This window comes from Syzygium oleosum, unplaced genomic scaffold (assembly GCF_021117445.2).
Source record: "Syzygium oleosum isolate NSW1041296 unplaced genomic scaffold, Sole_v2.1 Sole_v2.11, whole genome shotgun sequence".
NCBI lineage: Eukaryota > Viridiplantae > Streptophyta > Magnoliopsida > Myrtales > Myrtaceae > Syzygium > Syzygium oleosum.
Genome location: NW_026607495.1, coordinates 4,830,880 through 4,849,138, shown reverse-complemented (window position 1 = coordinate 4,849,138; position 18,259 = coordinate 4,830,880). Strand labels below are relative to the sequence as shown.

At 41.6% G+C, this 18,259-nt stretch overlaps 1 pseudogene; it reads right to left on the bottom strand.

Annotated features, from left to right (window-relative positions):
• Window positions 1–18,259, bottom strand: part of LOC115661452 ((3S,6E)-nerolidol synthase 1-like) — a 29,652-nt pseudogene that overhangs the window by 6,954 nt on the left and 4,439 nt on the right.

Here is an 18,259-nt window from a genome sequence, read left to right as displayed (position 1 = left end):
ACGGCTCCGGCGTTCCTTGGCCGGAAGGGAGAGAGAGAACGAGAGAGAGAAAAAGGTGGGACGGGATGGTGGTGAGGCTAGGCGGCGCCGGCACCAGTAACTCCGGCGAACGGCGGCTCCAGCGACGGCGGCTTGCTCCGGCGTCCTTGGCCAAGAACGGAACGGACCTAGAGGAAGAGAGAAACGATCGTGGGAGGGGGAGAGAGAGAAGGGTCGGCCGAATGAGGGGGAGGAGAGAGAGAGAAGGTCAAACCGGTCAAATATGGTGGGCCAAGGGTGCCACGTGTCGCCGATCCAACGGTTTTGACCAAAATGCCCTTAATCCAACGGTCTCGATTGATCTTATCCAAATAATTGAGGGGCAAAGTGGTAAATAGGGCCAATAATTCAGCTGATAATTAACTTTAATAATCCCAAATATTTTCCCAAAAATTCGGACAAAAAATAGGCCATGGGCAAAATGGTCATTTTTCCGGTCCCGGGGTGAAATTCCAATTTTTGGCTACCCCAACTCCAAATAAGTGTGGCCAACATAATATGGCGTCGGAATCACGAAAATAACCTCTTAAGCCCTCGAAAATCGACTGCAAAGTCCTAGGAAATAAAATAATATTATTTTTCACTTCCGAGCCAAAATTCCAATTTTTGACCGAAACAACTCTAAATGCCCGTGGCCACCCTAAAATGACATCGGCCGCGAAAAATAACCTCAGACGGCCTCAGAATTAATGTCGGTGTCCCGAGGGGCAAAATCGTCATTTTTGACTTTCGGATCGAAATTCCATTTTTCAACCGGACTAACTCCAAACGTGTGTGGCCAGTATAATATGACGTCCGAATCGTGAAAATAGCTGTACAAGTCCTCGAAAATCGGTACCGAAATCCGGGTCCAATCTCGTGACCAAAACCCGCTAAATTTCCAATTTCAGGATCTCTCACTAACAGGCAGCTGATTAGAGGTTACGCGTATCGACCTAGGGTTATCCGAGTCGAGACGATCTCGATCGCTGAGAGAAAGAGAGAAATTATCGCTAGTTCCAGAGGTCGCGATCGTTCGGTTCAGATTCAGGACTGATTGGCCACGTGCACTTTCGGTCATGCAGAATCACCTGCGATCCGATTGTACATCGTTGGCCTTGGCCAAACCAAATCCGTCATTTTTCCTAAGATCGGCCCACGTTGGCCCAAAATATTCCCTCATCATTTCTCGTGATCGGTGCCCGATTCATGATCGGGTCCCTGATCCATGTACCATTTTCCCAGTTAGCCATACCCTATTGGTTAGTATCCCGAGAGTGATCAACTCTGGGCGAGACTCACTAAAATGAAATGCGAAATAATGTCGATTTTATTGATCCCGGAATTACATCGAAATTCGGGCTGTTACAGGTGATCACCAGCTTTCTTTTTAAATATTATTCTAACTTCATTCTCTTCCATTTCATCCCACCTAAACTTCCGCTACAATCAATAGAAAAACAACCGAAAGTTATTATGAGGGTCACAGGTCACATATCCATTACTATGCACCAGATAATTCGTGACAAAATTCATTCTTGACCATCAGTATGCTACACCGAACTTAGGTTGTGAGAAAATAGAATGACGAAACTTACCTTGAACTCATTCCACCACAAATTCTTTACTTCTTTTGGAGCGCTACTGAAACTAATATATTGCCCCATCCAACAGTTATTGATTATTTTATTAAGTTCCCTCACAACATAGGTAGCATCCGTGAATCTGCAAACAGGTTATAATAATATGGACAATGAAACAATGAAGCATAGAGATAATTTGCAGTATGGACAATTCAGTTGACATCCATAATTACATATACGTTAAAAAATGAAGTACTTACGAATCTCCACATGGTCATATCATGAATCGGCTATCTTCTTCATCATTCGAGTGTTGCACTGAAGAAGAAGGTGGAACCGAAGGAGATGCAATTGAAGGAGATGGAACTGAAAGAGATGGAAATGAAGTAAATTCAATTCGCATTTCTCCAAGTTATCCCCTAATATGTTCTTGAGGTTCGAAGGATGGGCCAATGTGTCCATGTTGTCCATCAACATGTAGTGGTCGAGGGTTAGATGAAAGGGCAGGGGAAGAGGACGAGGAAGGGGAAGGGGCTGGTCTTCTTTGTGATACCGCACCACACATGTGACCTCTACGCTTATACTGACAAGTAAGAAGGTTAAACAAATATATTAAAAAATATGAACATGTATTAGGGACACAAAATGACGTACGTCATGAAGCTTACCATTTTGTTTCAGAGAGCAAGAGATAAACTTGAGAAAATGAAACAAACTTGCTATCGCCTTTGATAAATACCAAGCTCTGGCATCGAAGGAACCTATTGAAATCTTGACCACATCAGATTCCACGAAAAATAAAGGGGAGCATATTACATGACATGATATACTTGCCTATTTTTTGTTGGTTTCAATTTTCAAACCTAGATATAAATATATGAGAGCATATTTGGCAATAAAAAAATAGAAACCTCTGTTCTAAATAAAGCAAGGCAGGGAGAACTTTGATCAACAAACTACAATACCAGAGAGACTAGCTTGTTGCCACAACTAAATTTTACGGAGAGAGAACAACGATTCCTCCTTCCGAACACATTCACAACATATATGTCCTGTTTAAAGCAAAGCTCCAGCGCTAAAACAACAGGCCGGTGAATGCTGAAAACATATATTTTTTTTTCTAGGGGGGCTGTATTGCATCTTGTGGATCAATAAGCTACTTAATGTACTGAGAAATCCATTTGAAACCATCACCATAGCCCATTTTGCGAACGATGCTGCACATGAAAACCTCCAGGGGACAGACATTTGAGTCTCCTAGATTTACCTTTCCCTTTCCAGTTGTAAAGTTGGTCAAACGAAGATGGTATCGCAGTTCATCTTCAGAGGTGAACAAGTCTAAAAACAACATGGAAAGACAAGCAGCCAAAAGGTACCAATCGTAACATATTGGTCCTCATTCTAAAATTTTTATTTGTTTCTTAGGCAACTAGTATCAATCATAAACAACATAGTGATCTGTTTCTAAAAAAATTGAGAAATAACAAAATGACAAAACTTTTCCACGCATTGAACCCTGCCAGGACTTGTAGGGAATGGCGAGTTGGGCTGAAGATTGGGAATCCACTGATTTGGACCATCTATTGTCCTTGTTGTCAGCAAGTGGAAATCGTGTTGGTTGTAAATTTCTCTTAGAGGTTTTCGATAAATTGTGGGACGATTGCTTCAGTGACAAAAACGTAGGTTACTTTAACGATAAGTACAATGGGAATAGAATACCCTTCAAATCTTCATTCCTAAATAGCATCTGTGGTGTTCCATGGGTTGTTTCAAGCATGGATGACAAACTTCACTGTCCTAAGGACTTATTCTATGACTGTGATGCAGTGCAGTCTATTTTGGGTCCTTTCGCTCCTTATGTTGTTCCATTATGGATTTGTTTTTGCTGATTAACTACGAAGTGAAATTTCTTTGAGGAATTTCATCAAACATATGTCCTATGCACAGACATTCCAATGAACATAACTAATAACCTCAACAGCAAGTGAATCGAAACAACAGAGAAAAAAATCCGTGGCTACCAATGAAAAGATTCGCAGCTCTCCTTCTTCCAAACCCAGAATAGCACAAAGAACTTGAGGGCAGAGACGAGGGCATAACAGCACACGAACACGAGGGTGACGCTTGCCCGGGCCCAACTAGGGCAGCCCTCGCGCAGATTGGGAGGGATGCTCGTCGATCTGCGCGAGGGCCGCCCTAATCGGGCTCGGGCGAGGAGATGAGTGACACAATACGATCGTGCGAGACTCACCGGGTGGACGGGAGAGTGAACTGAGAGCTACGAGAGAGCTGGCGGGTCACAGGAGACGAAAAAAATCGAACGAGAAGCAAGAGCTGCCTGCAGTCGCGCCGGAGTGACGAAGGCCTCAAAAGCTAGAGGTGATGTAGCGAAGCGAACACCAGCTAGCCACAGGAAGTGGGGACAAACAGAGCAATTGCTTGAATGAGCCGAGCGAGTGATGTTGGGGTAGTTATTTTGGGGGTAGACAACTGCAAGAGAAGACGATGAAGACGAAGATGATTGTTAGGGTTTCTGAAGAGGGGAAGCGAGTGATGTTGCTCAAAAGTGGCTCTTGTTCTAAGAACCGGTTCTTATTTTTATCTTTTGCTCGCAAAGACTTTTTCGACGAATTTTCGTGGCGGCATTGCGCGGAAATATTTGCCATGGATTTCATTCGTGGCTCATTAGCCATGAATTTAGCCACAAAGATAAAATAAAGTCAGTCACATTCGCAGCGTCGAAACTTTATTTACGTGACTAATACCGTGGCTAATTAGCCACGAATTTAGTCATGAAAATAAAGTTTCGACGCCTTTTCGGACTTTATTTTATTTTCGTGGCTAAATCCGTGGCTAATTAGCCACGTATTCATTTCATGGCTAAATTCATGGCTAATTAGCCACCGATTTAGCCACGAAAATAAAGTTTCGTTGCCTTTTCGGACTTTATTTTTTTTTTGTGGCTAAATTCGTGGTTAATTAGCCACCGATTTAGTCACGAAAATAAAGTTTCGACGCCTTTTCGGACTTTATTTTATTTTCGTGGCTAATTAGCCACGTATTTATTTCGTGGCTCATTAGCCACGAAAATAAAGTTTCGACGCCTTTTCGGACTTTATTTTATTTTTGTGGCTAAATTCATGGCTAATTAGCCACCGATTTAGTCAGGAAAATAAAGTTTCGACACCTTTGCGGACTTTATTTTATTTTCGTGGCTAAATCCGTGGCTAATTAGCCATGTATTCATTTCGTGGCTAATTAGCCACCGATTTAGCCACAAAAATAAAGTTTCAATGCCTTTTCGGACTTTATTTTATTTTCGTGGCTAAATCCGTGGCTAATTAGCCATGTATTCATTTCGTGGCTAATTAGCCACCGATTTAGCCACAAAAATAAAGTTTCAATGCCTTTTCGGACTTTATTTTATTTTCGTGGCTAAATCTGTGGCTAATTAGCCATGTATTCATTTTGTGGCTAAATTCGTGGCTAATTAGCCACCGATTTAGCCACGAAAATAAAGTTTCGACGCCTTTTCGGACTTTTTTTTATTTTCCTAGCTAAATCTGTGGCTAATTAGCCACGTATTCATTTCGTGGCTCATTAGCCATGAAAATAAAGTTTCGACGCCTTTTCGGACTTTATTTTATTTTTGTGGCTAAATCCGTGGTTAATTAGCCACGGATTAAATTCGTGGCTAATTAGCCATCGATTTAGCGACGAAAATAAACTTTCGATGCAAAAACGGACTTTATTTTATTTTCGTGGCTAATTTCGTGGCTGATTAGCCACGACTTTAGCCACGAATTTAATCTGTGGCTAATTAGCCACAGATTTAGCCACGAAACCAAAAAATAAAATAATGTCCGTATTTACGTCGAAGCTTTATTTTCGTGGCTAAATCCGTGGCTAATTAGCCACAGATTTAATTCGTGGCTAAATTCGTGGCTAATTAGCCACCGATTTACTCACCAAAAAAAAGCCTCGCGGCACTTACCCTACTATTTTCCTCTTTCGTGGATAAATCCGTGGCCAAAGTTTTGACCACGAAAATAATGTTTCGACGCAACTTTATTTTATTTTCGTAGCTAATTAGCCACGGATTTAGCCAACAATAATAATAATTAACAACAACAATAATAATAACGATAATAATAACAACAACAACAACAATAATAATTATGACAACAGCAATAAACATTTGTCGCAATAATAATAATAATTACACGTAATTATTAAAAAGTCTAAAAATTCATAATCTTCATCTTCACCTTCGTCTTCATCTTCATATTCATCTTCACCTTCGTCTTCTTCATGAGCATCATCATCATCATCTTCATCCTCTGTCTCAAAATCAGATTCTGCAACACCTTCTAAATTTGATTCGCGAATTTCAGTTGGATCCACATCTATCATTGCTCCACATGGATCTCGTAAATTTGGAATGTTATATTCCTCAGTTTCAACCGTGTTACAAACTTCCTCTTGTTGATATGCTGTATCCTTCTAATGTTCCTCGATTTTTTTTCGTGCTTTGGTTTTACATACAGCCCACCAATCAGCTTTGTCACGTTTCAAACTAGGATATGATGCATAATATACTTGAATTACTTGTTGTGCCAACACAAATGGTTCATATTTCATATACTTTTTCTTGTGATTTATTTCAACCAAATTAAACTTCGTATGCACCTTCATTCCTTTGACGGGGTCAAACCACATGCACTTAAATAACACAACCCGCATTAATGGTTCATGGTACTCTATCTCTATGATTTCATCTAACAAGCCATAAAAATCATCTTGTGAACTGTCACCATTGGATGACTGAACACAAACACCACTATTCATTGTGGCTTTTCCCATTTCATATTCTTGAGTGCGAAAATTATATCAGTTTATGAAATATGCTGGCCAACTTTGTACTCTTATCTTTGGACCCCATGACAGATGATATAGCAATCCTTGCTCTTCAACTTGATCATGATTACTGTGAAACTAAGATCACACACGCAAAGTCAATAATATATATTTTAATAAGTGATGTATTAATAACTTGGTTTTCGTCCATAGGCAACTTACATATGTTTTGAACCATGCTGCAAATTGTTCATCGCACAAACGGTCAAACTCATTTGATGATAGTCCATACATTGAAGTTTGAAAAATCCTATTAACAAATACCATTTATATATTAGCAAATATTTGACACACAATGCATATATTTGTCAATGTACACTTGCTCAAAGTATGGCTCCACTTCTGGACAGTTTAGTAAAATATATGTATGGGCTGCCTACCATTCTTCGCCTGTTAAGCAACGAACCTTACATGCGCCGCTTGGTCGACCGAGATAATTGAAAATAAAGAATGATTTGCAATTGAGATCAATGGGGCCCTCATCATTTCTTCCTACTCTCCGCCTCTTGCACTGCACGTGCGGCTCAAAATAGTATGATGCAAATGTTGTCACTTCTTCCACAATATATGCATTATAAATTGAAGCTTCAACACATGCCTTATTCTTCACTTTTTTCTTCAAATGATATAAGAATCTAGTTGCAATAGAAAGAAGTTTATCAGAACATAATATATAATAAAGTAATTTGAAATTTATTTTAAAAAATATCTTACCTCTCAAATGGGTACATCTATCGAAATTGGACGGGACCTACAACTTTGGTCTCATAAGGCAAGTGAACTAAGAGATGCTCCATTGAATCAAAAAAACGATAAAGGAAATATCCTTTCTAAGTTGCAAAGAATAATTGGAATGTCTATCTCTAATTTCTCCATGTGTGATACTTTTAACACCGTTGAGCAAATATCATGAAGAAAATTACTTAACTCTGTAATGGTGCCCCATACAAAGTTTGGTAGAAGTTCCTTGAAAGCTATTGAAATTAGTCTTTCCATAAATATGTGACAATCATGACTCTTCAAACCTGTCATCTTGCATTCATTCAAATCAACACATCTCCCGATGTTCGAAGCATATCCATTAGGAAACCGCACAAATTTCAACCATTGACAAATGACCCGTCTCTGCTCCTTGTCCAATGTATAAACTGCTTTGGGTTTTGGTCCCCTACTGCTTGCATCGACATCTAGTGTTGGCCGATCACAAATATCTCTCATATCTTTTCTTGCATTCAAGTTGCCTTTTATTTTTCCAGTGACATCCATCACAGTATTTATGATATTATCGAAAATATTCTTTTCTATGTGCATGACGTTAAGATTATGATGAATAAGATGAGCCTTCCAATATGGTAGATCCCAAAATATACTGCGTTTAGTCCACTTATGTGTACTTCCATACGCAATAGTTGTGCCATGAGGGTTTTCAACAACAGTTGGAAAGTCCTGCACTCGCTCTCAAATTTGATGACCAGTCAACCTCAATGGTGAACGTGTTCTTTCAATCCTATCCTTGATGAACTCTTTCTTATTCCTTCTCAATGTATGATTTATCGGCAAAAATTGTCTATGACAGTCTAAATAGCTGGGCTTCTTACCATGTCTTAATCTGAATGACTTTAATCGCTCTAAACATATCGGACATCCTAAGATCCCAGCTGTACTCCATCCGGATAACATTCCATAAGCTGGAAAGTCATTTATTGTCCAAAGAAGAGCAGCCTTCATTACAAACCATTGATCAGTAGAAACATCATATGTAGGGACACCTTCATCCCATAGCCGTTGTAACTCTTCAATCAATGGTTGCATATAAACATCTATCAACTTTTTCGGATTTTGCGGTCCAGTCACGATCAATGTCAAAAACATATAAGGTGTCTTCATGCACATACTGGGTGGAAGATTGTAACATGAATAACTTTTTCCTGATTTCTCAAATGGGGCAAATCCATCAGCACATAGACCTAATATGATGTTTCGAGGCTCTAATGCAAACTCAGGGTATGTTCTATCAAAATGTTTCCATGCCTCTGCATCTGAAGGATGACACATTAGACCCTCTTCTGTTTCATGATTTGCATGCCAAGTCATGTGTTCAGTAGTGGCTTAAGACGCATAAAGCCTTTGCAATATGGGGATTAAGGGCAGATAAAACATTTGCTTGCATGGTCTATGCTTCTGATTATGACCCTGCCTTCCGTTAATCTTGTACCTAGGTTGGTTACATAATTTGCAAAATTCTGCATTTTCATCATCTCTCCAATATAACATATAACCCCTACTACATACATCAATCCTTACAACTGGAAGACCTAAGTTATCCACTAACTTCTTCATATCGTAAAAATCATTTGGCATGATGTTATCAGGAGGCATTGTTTTCCGCATTACTTCAACAAAAGAGTTGAAGCAATTCTCAGACACATTATGCTCTGCCTTGTTATTTAACAGTCTTGATGTCGCTGATAACTTAATGTGGTTGTCACAACCTACCCATAAAGGTTCATCTGCTGCTTTCAACACTTCCCAAAATTGATTAGATGGAAAATTTCCATTACACATTCTCATCAAAACCTGTTACTCCTATGTCTTCTAATTGTGATGCATGAATAGTACCCACTTGTTCAAGTGTAGGAGTAAAACTAGTACTTGCATGGTTTGATTCTGAAATAAAATTCTGACCAGCTGCATCAATCACCATCCTCTGGTATGGGTTCACATTCTTCCCTAACTAAAAATTGGTCACTTCTTCCATATCTTTCATCAGATATAATTGGTTTACCATGGCAAGTCCAATTATAGTAGTTCGGAGTAAACCCAAATCTACAAAGATGTTCTCTAACTTTATCACACACATGAAATTTATCATTACTGCACTTTTTACACGAACACCTTAACTTATTTCTATCCATTAACTCATATTTACTACTAGCAAAGTCCAAAAATAGTTCCAACCCAGTACGAAACTCATCAGTCAATCCTCGACATCCAGGTAAGTTCTTATTATACATCCAAGCCCTGTTTCTTTGCATTGTGTTTGTATAAAAATAAAAAAAATCTAATAAAATATTAAAAATATGATATCTACTGTTTAATATTCTTAATTAAAACTATAAAATTCTAAAAATTAAATTTTTTTTATGACGAAACAATTACTTTGAAATTGAAAAAATTACCATGTCAAGAAGACTTACCCAAGTATTTGACTGCAATCTTTGTAGTAGTGGCCAATTTGATGATAATTTCAATGTTCACTTGGATTGCGAGACCTCAAATCGACACGTACCTAAAAAAAAGAAAAATTACTTAAGATTCATTTTTTAATATTTTTTATTTTCTTTCCGAATTTTTTTTTTCTCTTTTTGTTTTTTTTTTCCTATATTCTTCGCCGGTCGCCGGTCCGGTGACCGGCGATTAGCTGAGGCCGGCAAGGTCGAGCGGCCTCGCCATGGTCGTCCAACCTTGCCGTCGCCATAGATCTAGGCGACGGCGAGGTCGAGCGGCTATGGCGAGGCCGCTCGACCTTGCCCACGTCTGGTCGAGGTCGAGCAGCCTCGCCCACGTCTGGTCGAGGTCGACCGGCCTCGCCATGGCCGCTCGACCTCGCCAATCTGGGCGACGGCGAGGTCGAGCGGCCATGGCGAGTTCGAGCGGCCATGGCAAGGCCGCTCGACCTCGCCCACATCTAGTCGAGGTCGAGCGGCCTCGCCATGGCCGCTCGACCTTGCCCATGGCCGGCGAGTTCTCGTAGGTCGCAGGTCGCCGGTTCGGCGCCCGGCGACCGGGGAACAAGTTAGGAAAAAAACGGAAAAAGAAAAAAAAAGTCAATAAAATAAAAAAAAAATCGAATCTAGCTATGAATAGTTTTGCGACGAAGCATTTTCGTCGCCAATTAGTCACGACACTTACCGGTGAAAAAGCTTTATTGAGACTGATTTGCACAAGTGCAAAGAGGTTTATCGAGAAAAACGAAAGAGGGAGAGGAAGGGCGAATAGCGAGCAGGATATGACGAATCAAGAGAGAGAGAGAAATTGGAGATGGGGTGGTACATAACGAAAGTTATTTGCCGTCACAAATTTAGCAAGGAATTCCGTATTCATTGCAAATTCCGTTGCAAAATTAGCGACAAATTCTTTTTAGCCATCGCAAATTAGCCACGGAAAATTTTTCGTGGCAAATTCCGTCGCAAAATTAGCCACGAAAAACTTTTCGTGACAAATTCCGTCGCAAAATTAGCCACGAAAAATTTTCGTCGCAAATTCCATCGCATATTAGACAAGGAAAATTTTTCGTGGCAAATTAGCGACGAAAAATTTTTCGTCGCTAATTTGCCAAGAATTTAGTTTTCGTCGCAAATTCCGTCGCAAATTTTCCGTCGCAAATTTTTGGTCGCTAGACATTTTCTTATGTTTATGGGACGGATGTTCTGACCATCTTGTTGGTGAGTTCACGAGTTATAATTGACAAAAAAGGAAAGACCATGTGCTACCAACACGCGAGCGGAATATTACGAACTTGCACTGAAATTGTTGCGGAAGCCAAGCGATCGAACAATAAATTTTGATAGAATAAGAAAATAAATCGGATACCAGATTTACGTGGTTCGATCGTAGTAACCTACGTCCACGGGGAGAGCAGCACGGAATTCCACTATAGATCAAGCGATACAACGGAGATTACAACCACAGTCGAGTCACTCAAACACTCTAAGTGTTTCTTAAGCCCCAATTACACCCAATAACTTATGCAGTGTTTAGCCCCATAATTTTTCACAAAATAATCTCTCAATCTTGCGAAGAAATTATACATAAATTTTATCACAAGATTTAATCTGCTAAATCACTCGTACTTTTTCTTCAATATCACGCACGAAGAAAATGCAGGGATGTAATTCCACGAAGATTCACGTCAAGCACTCGGTTCGGCGCTTTAGTTCTTCTCTGGACAAGGACGGCACGAAGACCACACTCTGCACTCTTCTACTTCTTCTCTCCAGAGTGCCCACAATAGAATATAATATATGTGCCCAATAGTTGACCGAGTCAAGATCTGAGTCAAAAGTCCAATATTTCCAGTTTGAGAACAGAGACTCCGACGTGCATTAGGAAAGTGAATTTCAAAGTCTTTTATTTCTTCACTCTGACACAATTGGAAACTACTTTCGTTTCTTTCACGGCTTGGCCGACTCCAATTCGGCAACATCCAAATCCAATAGGCTTTCCAGATTACAGAAATCATATTCTCAAAAAATATGATTTGGATATCTACGTGTATTTTTAGATCAAAATCGTCCACAGGCTCAAACTCGAGACATATTTTAATAATCTCCACCTTGGCTCGACGTTTGAGCCAAATCACAATCGCTTTGATAGAATCCGAATTTCTCTACTGCTCTCCCATAGCCCTAATGGGCTCAACCGCCACAGACGTCTTTCAAGTCCAAGCCTCGCTTGAACTTCGCCATAGCCCTGGACCTCATCAGAATACCAACTCCACATGCAACTTTAACCGCTCCACAAGGATTTTTCGACACAACCTCCTCAATTGCAGATAAAGCAAAACCATCGTTGCATCCATATCTACAAGGAGACCGAATACGCACCTTGTCAATATCAGCAGTTACAGCAACCGTTGGCTCAATAGGCTCCACCTCGCTTCAAGCACCATCCGTGTCGATTATTTCGCTAGCACCCGTTACCTCAGGAGTTTCTGGTTGCAACTCCACCTCAAGCTGAACACCGTTCAGATCCGTGTGAACACTGTTATAAACACTCCTAGCCAGAAGTACTGTAGACTCGTCAAATGTAATTCTCTGCTGATAATAGGTGAATTTAATTCCGGGCACCACAACTTATAGCCCCGCTCACCTTGTGCATAACCTAGGAACATGCACTTCATTGCCCTTCCATCGAGTTTACCATCACTAACTCGAACATAACACGGGCAACCAAATATTCTAAGAACAGAATAATCAGCAACGTTACCTGACCACACTTCTTCGGGAGTCCGACATTCAATCACAGTCGATGGGGATCTATTCTTTAGGTAACTTGCCGTACTAAGGGCATCCGCCAGGAATCTCCTAGCCATACCAGCACTAGAGATCATTTTATGGGCCGTCTCTAGTAATGTTTTGCTCATCAACTCTGCAACCTGTTGTGGTTCAATGACATTAGTGCGGTGTTTCATTATGTCTTCCTTCATGCAGAATTCGTTTAATAGCTTCGAGCAAAACTCCATACTATTGTCAATCCGCGCATGCTTGATCTTCTTACCGGTCTCTTTTTTTATCAAAGCTCTCAACTGCCTGATCCTGACAACAGCATCAAACTTGTGCCTTAGCACAAACACCCAAGTCTTCCTCGAGTAGTCATCAACAACTGTTATCATAAATTTGGCACTCTTCCTCGAAGGAAATCGCGACAACCTGCGAACATTCAAGTGAATCAATTCTGCAATATCTGTGGTTTTTCTGACAATCGCACTGAACTGCACTTTTCGCTATTGATCTAAATCACAGCACCTGCATACATTCAATTCGTCAGCAACATAACCACATAGCAAATTCCTTTCACTTAGAACCTTCAGGCTTCTCTCGCTAATGTGCCCCAAACGCATATGCCACAATTCAGACTCTCGAATCGATGCATTCGACGTTTCCGCAGTGAATTCCATCACCGTCTCACCTTGAAGCTTATACATGCCACTATGCTTGATTCCTTTCATTATCACCATGGCACCTCGAAGAACTTTCAGAACTCCACATTCTAAAGAATACCGATACCTAGCTGAATCTAGGGCACTCAAGGAAATCATATTTTTCTTCAACTCTAGAACATGCCTCACTCCAGTCAATGTCCACACGATACCATCATGCATTCTGATTCTGACATCACCAACACCTACAAATCGCATTCAGCGTTGTTCCCCAACTGCACTTTACTACTATTCGTGCACTGATAAGTAGTAAACCAGTTCCTGTTTGGTGTAGCGTGAAAAGAACAACCAGAATCCATAATCCATCCATCAAACGATGAATCATCAGTGACAGACAAGACAAAATCAGCATTATCCGAATTACCATCAGCTATAGCTGCAACATCATTTGCAGGATCAACTCTAATTCTCTTACCCTTGTTGTTTTTCAGCTTAAGGCAATCCCTTCTAATATGCCCCCTCTTGCCACAGCTCCAACAGACAATACCACCAGTCCTAGACTGACTTCGTCTATTCGAGTTCATACTACTTCTGCTAACACGTGTGCCAGTTCTTCCTCTATTTTCACCTACTAAAGTAGCAGAAACATGTTCACCAGATTCTCTTCTACGGATGTCCTCACTTAGAATCAAATCTCGAACACCATCAAACGTCAAACTTGTCAACCCAGAGAAATTACTAACAGCAGTAACAGTAGTATTCCAACTATCAAGCAATGGGGATAATAGAATCAAAGCACGTACCTCATCTTCAAAGTCAATGTCAACTGACCTAAATTGACTAACGATCACATTGAATTCATTAATATGATCAGCAACTGATGCACCTTCGCTCATCTTCAAATTAAACAGACATCGCATCAAATAAACTTTGTTGATCGCAGAGGGCTTCTCGTACATGTCCGACAGGGCTTTCATCAAACCCGCAGTGGTTGTCTCTTTCACGATGTTAAACGCGACATTACGTGCCAACGTCAGCCGAATAACACTCAAAGCTCGTCTATCCAGCAATTCCCAATCAGCTTGCTTCATCGTCTCTGGCTTCTCCCCAGACAAGGGCAAGTGCAGTTTCATCTGATATAGATTATCCTCAATCTGCATCTTCTAGAAACCAAAATCTTTCCCATCAAATATGTTAATTTTCACTTTTCCTTCTTCTATCGCCATTGATTCGCTTCAACTTAAGCAAGTCTAGCTCTGATACCAATTGTTGCGGAAGCCAAGCGATCGAACAATAAATTTTGATAGAATAAGAAAATAAATCAGACATTAGATTTACGTGGTTCGGTCGTAGTGACCTGCGTCCACGGGGAGAGCAGCATGGGATTCCACTATAGATCAAGTGATACAACGGAGATTACAACGACACTCGAGTCACTCAAACACTCTAAGCGTTTCCTAAGCCCCAATTACACCCAATAACTCACGTAGTGTTTAGCCCCACAATTCCTTATAAAATAATCTCTCAATCTCGCGAAGAAATTATACACAAATCTTACCACGAGATTTAATCTGCTAAATCACTCGTACCTTTTCTTCAATATCACGCACGAAGAAAACGCCGGGATGTAATTCCACGAAGATTCACGTCAAGCGCTCGGTTCGGCGCTTCAGTTCTTCTCTGGACAAGGACGGCACGAAGATCACACTCTGCACTCTTCAACTTCTTCTCTCCAGAGTGCCCACAATAGAATATAATATATGTGCCCAATAGTTGACCGAGTCATGATCTAAGTCAAAACTCCAATATTTCCAGTTTGAGAACAGAGACTCCTACGTGCATTAGGAAAGTGAATTTTAGAGTCTTTTATTTCTTCACTCTGATACAATTGGAAACTACTTTCGTTTCTTTCATGGCTTGGCCGACTCCAATTCGGCAACATCCAAATTCAATAGGCTTTCTAGATTAAGGAAATCATATTCTCGAAAAATATGATTTGGATATCCACGTGTACTTTTAGATCAAAATCGTCCACAGGCTCAAACTCGAGACATATTTTAACAGAAATAATTGATGTGCTTAGTTACACAACAAAATCTTGTTCGCCATTCCATCAACCGATTTCCATTCAAAATCAACCGTGGCTTTCTAAACTATTTTTAATTGCAAACTGCCGTGCTCACCGTAGGTCTAAAAGAGTAAAGGGGATTAGACCCCGTGCCACCGACACAACCTTGCTAAGATATTATGAACTTACTTGAAGCATCTAGCAAAAGATAGAATGACATTTTATTTCCCATTCGACCAACCGACAAGATCTTGCTAAGATACGATGAAATTATCACTCACCTTGGCACTTCCCAAGTCGTCCCAAAGGCGAAGAATAGAAGCCGTGGAAGATACAATTTCGGGTGTGTTCTCCAAAAGATTGACACTTTGGGGGTTGATTCTCTCACCCAAGAGGAAGAATAAGTGGACCAACAAGACGTGCACTCCGGAGCTGACAATTGCGTTGTTCAAGTAGTCTTGTGTTGTTGGGTAGTGACCACTGGCGAGCCATCTTGCCTCCACCAAGAAGGCACTTAACAGACTCACCCACCAGCCATGAATTGGAGACAAGAGAATTACCAAAAAAGTCATAAACCTATTACAATTGTGTCCTAAACTTTTTGCATTTGTACAAATTCAGTCCATCTGGTTGCTGACATGGAGTATCCATCCTACGTGGCATGACTGGCACTGACGTTGACATTTTAAAATAATTTTTCAAATTTTTTTTTCTTCTTTTTTTTTTTCCTTCCTTTTTCCCTAGTTGGTCGCCGAAGTCAGAGGTGAGGGCTGGCGAGCTTGACCTCTCCAGCCTAGCGATGGCAAGCCTTGCCTTTGGCCAATTGCCGATGTCACGCCCTGAACCTCATCGAGCACGCGACACACTTCTCTGGTCGATTAATGCGATGTCCCAGGGTATCGCCGACCCAAGTTGACTTATCAGAGATTTAAAACGATCAGTGGAAACCATCAATATCCGGATCATTAAAACCGGGTAAATAGGGAGGATGCACATATTCATTTCTCATTCAAACTCATATAATATTCACAGTTTACAGACCACCATATACATATGCACACCGTACTATAAACCACCGATATTCAAAATGATCGATGACTTGGGAATTCTATCACCAAAAATAGAACTCCTCAAAAAGCCTATTATCAACCCCTAAACCTAGCCTCTACGCCCTCTGCTTGGCGTCCACTCTGAATCTGATTCTTCGTCGTCTGAATCTGAGTTCCCCTGAACAGTCTGCTCCTTCGAAGTCTCCGACTCGGCCTCAATCTCAATCGAGTGGTTTATATCACCTGACTCCGCTGGAATCTCGTTTTGCTCCTCCGAGTCGGACTCCTCATCAGACCCGTATTCTGGTACAAATTCGGGGTCAATCCACTGCTCATACGGGGGTATATACTCCGGTTCTCCTTCAGGTTCAGCAGGTTCATCCTCGGGTTCTGCATCGGACTCTTCCTCTTCTGGTTCTTCCTCTGGGATCGCCTCGAGATCCACGTCCATTGGATCGTACCCCGCCTGCGATTCATCAGGTTATGGTTCATGCTCGGCCTCCGAGGGCTCAGATGCTACATACGCTTGTTGCAATCCAAACTGCGCCAGACTAGTCTCCACACTAGTCAACTCGCCACCAGGCGGAGGTATAGCAGACGGGTCCCAGTCCCCAACTCCATTAAAGGGGACGTCAAATCCACGGACGGGACCAAACTCATCTACCCCGTCCCGAAAGAACCAAGCGGTGTAGGTATTGGCCTGCAAGAGGGGTAGTCCTACGTCTACCCAAACTACCGTCGTATGCTTAACCCAGGTCATATTATCATCTATAGGAAACTCTACAACGTTGTGGTCGGTGTGCACCGGTACTCCAAAACACTCGGGTGGCCGTGGCGGCGGAGGATTCATTACTCAGACCGGGGTTCTGAAATATTTGGTTGAAACAACCATGAGAATACATCTCAGCAAGCACACACCCTAAACCCCACCTAGGCTATCACGTACTTCCAGACAATCACGACAAACAATGACACTCAGCTATCACACCGCAGGCACACAATCAATACATACTTGGACCTTTCCAGCGTGCAACCTGCACGTTAGTCACAATAGCACCATTCCACTCACATGCATGTTCTAATTACGTTTCATGCATTATTCCGATCTCATCACATCTTTTCCACACCACTCGCCAGTGACCCGCGTAATGGTACGGCCTCAGGTTCACTGCGACCATCTCACACTTACCTTGCCAGTGGCCCGCGTAATAGTACCACCTCAGGCTTACTGCTACCAACTTATTCTCAACTCGCCAGTGACCCGCGTAATGGTACCGCCTCAGGTTCACTGCGACTATCTCATAACAACACTTCAAGGCCCGCGTAATGGTACCGCCTCAGGCCGTGTATCTTGCCCGCGTAGACGTACTGCCTTAGGCTCAACACCCACCACCTACGACACAACTCGCGTAATAGTACCGCCTCAGGTTGGCCATCCTCCAGTAATACCGGGCATCGTCCCGCGTAGTCGTACCGCCTCAGGACGGATCAATTCCCCGTGTAATGGTATCGCCTCAGGGATTTCCACAATCACGCATACCACACCACACACGATTTCTCGCTCGATAAGCATTTGACACGGCCAATTGACAATTAACTCAATTCGGCCCGAACGTGCACATAACAAGGCACATTTCAATCCATCAAATCACAGCACAACAAACACACAAGGCTACTTACGAGCCCAGAAACACAGCCACATTCAAACACACACAATCAACCTAGAAATTGCCATTTTTCCACATCCAAACTACGGCAAATCAATTCCGGCCTTTCACGACATTTTCACACAATTAGTCGCCGAATCCAAATACCCAATTTACATACCGGATAACACATCATAGCACACATTTCAGCCAATCGCAGCCCGCTGTCGGTCTCTAATTTTCCACCAAAATCTCCTAAATTCATTCTTAAGGCCCGCCAATCAATCCCGCCCCTAAAACCATACTAATCCGTGTCT